The sequence below is a fragment of the Juglans regia genome, chromosome 4, assembly GCF_001411555.2.
Source record: "Juglans regia cultivar Chandler chromosome 4, Walnut 2.0, whole genome shotgun sequence".
Taxonomy (NCBI): domain Eukaryota; kingdom Viridiplantae; phylum Streptophyta; class Magnoliopsida; order Fagales; family Juglandaceae; genus Juglans; species Juglans regia.
Window position 1 is genome coordinate 18,821,886 of NC_049904.1, and position 5,608 is coordinate 18,827,493.

The window sequence follows — 5,608 nt, forward strand, 5'->3', positions numbered from 1 at the left end:
CCAAATTAAATGTGGTTTTTTTAATCATTTTATAAGACAAGAAAGGAGAGATTTTATTTTATTCTTTTTTTGTGTAAAGAGAGAAATTTGGCCATTCTTTCCGTTGTTCAATTTCTATTTTAAAAATTTTTAAAAACAACGCAAACCATTCCAGCAGGCCGCAACGGTAAAAAAGAAGAAAAAACCCACAAAGCCCTCAGCTTTTATACATCCACGAGACGGTGGGAAGACAATGGATTTAGCCGTTGGTTTCTTTCCATTGTCCAATTTGAATATAGAGAGACTTCCGGTGAAAATCCTCGTTAATCCTCACCTGTGTCGGTTTGGTCTTTGCCCTCGATTTTGTTCAATCGGTGTACCTCTGTTGCAAAAAATTGCCTCTCGATTAATTGTTTTCAATGCTAGCGGTGATTTCTAATCTAAGCCGAGGTCGTGAGAATCAGACGTGCTCAGGCACGAAATCAATTGTCTGCTCGAATTAAAGATTGATGGTATGTACGCCTTTTTATCTCCTCCGTTTTCTCTGCTCGGGGTTAAAGATTTGCGATATGCTTACCCCTTTCTGTTCTCCCTTTTGGATTGATGAACATATGCTTCTTGTTCATTTGCTAGCTAGGTTTTTCTCGTCTGGTTCTTCCTCTTAGTTAAGAATACTCCTCACATTATTCCCTTGAGTATTCCTCACATTATTCCGTTAAGGTTTTTCTTGTCTGGTTCTTCCTCTTATTACCTTGAAAACTTACTAGCTTGAGTATTCCTCACATCATTCCGTTGGGTCTACACGATTTTTAATGTTTCTTTGCCTCAAAGGTCCTCAGCTATCCTGCAGTGAGAAGCACCTCAAAGATTTCTCACGGCAAGGCAGACCTACTACGATCGTGGTTCTGCAAGGCCTCTGCGGGTCATATGTAAGTGAAGGTGATAGGGGGGAAATTTTACCATTAACGATTTGCAACATATCTTTAGTTTTGTTTTTTGTTTTTTTTTTTTTCTCTATATCTTCAAATAAACCCACGGGGGTATTTTGATTTTGTAGTTTTAATGCAAATCCACTTCTAATACTTTTCTGGTTTGGCTCATCCTCTTGGCTAGGAATATTCAGCCCACCCGCAACCTTCAATGAGAACGTATTCTGTATGGACTATTTTGAATGTTTCTTTGTGATCCTACCAGGTACTCATCATCTCCATCCTTATCTCTTTCTTTTTCTATCTTTGTTCTAAGACTACGTATTTCCCTAACACCCACAATCGGTTGACACCTTGAGCCCCAAAACAGATCCCATCATCTTCACTTCCTTCAGCCAAAAGTCCATGGCTCTTCCTCTCTTGCTTTCCTCTTCTTTTTCCCATCATGTAGCAGCTGAAATGGACGATAGCAGTTGAAGCAAGGGGTGGCAGTGAAAATTTAAGTAATAAGCAAGAGCAGCAGCCTGCACAATACACACAAACAGCAACCATGTTTAGCTTTTCTTTGAATATCTGCTGCTGTCCAGAATTTATGTTGTGAGTTTCACCTTCCTTTTCTCACGTCTTTCTTCTATATCTTGTGAGTGGATAATCATAAGGAAGGAAAATAGGATCTGTAAATAGGATTAAACCTACCTGTTAGAGCTCAAAATACATCAGGAAATTTGTGATGTTTTCTATTTGTGCTGCAGCAGTTTTCCCTTCATTTTTAGCTTATATCTTCACTCTACAAGGCAGGAACTTTTGCTTAAATTTCATTTGCAAGAAGACTAAGTTCAGTTTAGTTTAAAACTCCATCATTTCCCCCTCTCTCAGTTCACGTTTAGCACCTAAAAAGATAGCAGCAACACACTTCCAAGTTCTGAAATTTTCTGCAACAGATTCTGTCATGGTGTCTTCCAACCTCATCTGTCCTTGCATTTTTCCCCTAATACTTGTTTAGTTGGGTGTGTAACCAATGGAGGGAAGGTAGAAACATGCATAATTCATGCAATCTACTGCTTGAAGAGGTGAGATGATTTTCTGCCTTGTTTTGTTCCAAGCTGTACAGTTTCTACAAAAAGGTTCTGCTATAGTTTTAACTATACTTCTTCCTCTATTTGAATCGCTTTTCAATTATGTTTAGGCCTTCAATTTTATGTGTTAAACTAGTAGAGATCAGTATGTATTTTTTTACCTTCTACTCAAGCTAATAACTAGGAAAACACTGTCAGACCACCCCGTTCAACACCACATTTTTTACAAAAAAAGTCCAATAAAAATTCAAACAAAAACCAACAAACTTAGAGATCAAAACAAACAAAATTACATATCAGAAAATATCACAAATCCAACAAAAAACCAAATCTTTTCACAAAAATGAAACAAATAAACGAAACCAAGGTCGTTAGGTCACATATCTTTCTAGCCCATGGTCGTCATAGTGGATTGTTTGCAAATTCGTCACTCACAGTCACAATCGGTCTCTAACATACAGAAACATGATGAAAACCAAGGTTTTGAGTGTAGAGACCCATGACCAAACTGTGGTCTTACCGTTGTAGACTGCGGGACTATGAGTGTACCCACGATAATGGAAAGGACTGAAAGCCTGGTTAAAAAGAGGAGGAGAAGATAGGAAATACGGAGGAGAAGAAAAAAGTGAGAGAAGATGGGGAGGCCATTGAGTCGTGAAAGTCTGAAAGGAATGAGGAAAAGAGAAGGGTGACGGGGTGAAGAGAAAGGGGGAGGGGGATGTCTACTAGAAAGGAAAGAAATGACAGAAGAGACATTGAGAGAGAGAAAAAGTGGTATTATAGTTAGGGTCTTGTTTTTATTAATATTTATGATATTTTGATCTATATTTATATTTATAGGCCGGGTCGGCCAAAGGCCAACCGTCCACCCGTGGATTGCAGGCGGGTAGCAGACTTGCTCTCCATCTCATTCTAGGTCAAGATGTTGGGTTTTACCCTTACCGATTTGCTCGGCCTTAGTTCGTAATCTTTTCATATCATTTATCATTTCATCATCTTTTCGTATCATTTATCATTACATCATCTTTTCATCTCATCATCATCTCATTACATCATCTTCATAACCATCACGATTCATCTCTTTACATAAGCAGACTCATAATCATCTTTTTGTACCATCATGATCTCATCGCATCTTCATCTTCATGACTGTCACGATCAATCTTGTTACGTTCTCATCTATCATTATGATCTCATCACATCATCATACATCCTCATCTTTTCTTATTATCATCATCATTAGTGTTGAGATCATCCTCGTTAGTTTCATTATTATTATCATTATTGATATTTGTTGTTATATACTATTATTTTCCTTAATTTATTTTTAATATTTGCAAGAGATTTTGTGATGACAGGTTGTTAAGACATGAAGTTATTTCGAAGTTATAAAATTACAGGTTTGATATATCATTTATTGCATTTATCTAATAGATTTGTATTTTTATAACATCAAGATAAGTATTGTAAAAATATTTGTATTGTTTTTCGTATTTTCTATTACTACCATTATTGATGGTCTACCTAGAAATAGGCATGGGGGGCTTCTACTATCATTTTGCAAAGCATTCACTCTTCACTAGAATTGTTACATGCATGGCCCCGTGGGTGGGTTCCCCCGTCTGGATAGCGGGAGTCGCATTGGAGCCACCACCGTCAAACACCCCGTTCAACACCACATTTTTTACACAAAAAAGTCCAATAAAAATCCAAAGAAAAACCAATAAATTTAGAAATCAAAACAAACAAACTTACAAATCCATCAAAAAACCAAAACGTTTCACAAAAACGAAAAAATAAATGAAAGGAAGTAATAATCATGCACAAACCCATAGGCCGTGATCTCGGGTCACATATCTTTATAGCCCATTCGTCACTCATAACCACAGTGAGTCTCTTTAATTGAAAACCACGGTTTGGTTTTGAGTGGAAGTGACCCACGAGCCAAAAGAGGTCTTACCATCGTGGACTGCAGATTGGCCATGAGTACACACGATAATGGAAAGAATTGAGAAGCTGGTAAAAAAGAGGAGAAGATAGAAATATAGAGAAGAAAATAGAGAGAGAAGAAGGGATGGTGGCCATTGAGGCGTGAAAGTCTGAAAGGAATGAGGAAAAGAGAAGGGTGAAGGGGTGAAGAGAGTGGGGGAGGTTATGTCTGCTGAAAGGACATAAATGACAAAAGGGAGATTGAGAGAGAGAAAAAAGTGGTTTTATAGTTAGGGTCTTATTTTTTTAATATATATGATATTATGATTTATATTTGTATTTATAGTTATAGTTATATATGCTCGGTTTAGCTCGTAATCTTTTCATATCATTTATCATTACATCATCTTTTCACGTCATTAAGACATCATTACATCATCTTCATTACCATCACGTTTCATCTCTTTACATATCAGCATACTCATAATCATCTCACTATTTATCATCTCATCATCCCATCCTATGATCTCATCGCATCTTCATCTTCATGACTGTCACGATCCATCTCGTTACATCCTCATCTACCATCATGATCTCATCACATCATCATACATCCTTTTTTTTTTGAATCACATCATCATACATCCTCATCTATCATCATGATCTCATTAAATATTCATTGCATCATCTTTTCTTATTATCATCATCATTAGTGTTGTGATCATCCTCGTTAGTTTCATTAATGTTATCATTATTGATATTTGTTGTTGTTTACTATTATTTTCCTTAATTTACTTTTAATATTTGCAAGAGATTTTGTGATGACAGGTTGTTAAGAGATGAAGTTAAAGTTATTTCGAAGTTATAAAATTTCAGGTTTGATATATCATTTATTGCATTTATCCAATAAATTTCTATTTTTATAACATCAAGATAAGTATTGTAAAAATATTTGTATTGTTTTTCGCATTTTCTATTACTACCATTATTGATGGTTTGCCTTGCAAACATCATATATATTCATAAATTATGTTGTCTCTTAGTTGTGATTTGAGAGATAGGCTAAATAATTAGGGAGAAATAGCCACGGGGGGCTTTTACTATTATTTTGCAAAATCCATTCTTTACTAGAATTGTTACATGCATTGGGGGAGGGGGGGTCTTTAGCCCTTGGGTGGATTCCCCCATCTGGATAGCAGGTGTCGAATTGGAGCCACAACCGTCAAACACCCCGTTCAACACCACATTTTTTACAGAAAAATGTCCAATAAAAATCCAAAGAAAAACCGACAAACTTAGAGATCAAGACAAACAAACTTACGTATCAGAAAAATATCACAAATCCAATAAAATACCAAAACATTTCACAAAAACGAAACAAATAAATGAAACCAAGTAATAATCGTGCACAGACCCAGAGGCCGTGATCTCGGGTCACATATCTTTATAGACCATTCGTCACTCATAGTCACAGTGGGTCTCTTTAACTGAAAACCACGGTTTGGTTTTGAGTGGAAGTGACCCACGAGCAAAACGGGGTCTTACCATCGTAGACTGCAGGTTGGCTATGAGTACAAACGATAATGGAAAGAATTGAGAAGCTGGTAAAAAAGAGGAGAAGATGAGAAATTTGGAGAAGAAAAAAGAGAAAGAAGAAGGGATGGTGGTCATTGAGGCGTGAAAGTCTGAAAGGAA

General features: G+C 36.6%; 1 long non-coding RNA gene across 1 annotated transcript; it reads left to right on the forward strand.

Moving 5' to 3' along the window:
- The first annotated feature begins 241 nt into the window (after positions 1 to 241).
- Positions 242 to 1,522, forward strand: LOC118348319. The gene is made up of 4 exons (XR_004801406.1): positions 242 to 491; positions 811 to 908; positions 1,093 to 1,173; positions 1,279 to 1,522. It is a non-coding gene; the product is annotated as an uncharacterized LOC118348319 (long non-coding RNA).
- The last annotated feature ends 4,086 nt before the right edge of the window (positions 1,523 to 5,608 follow it).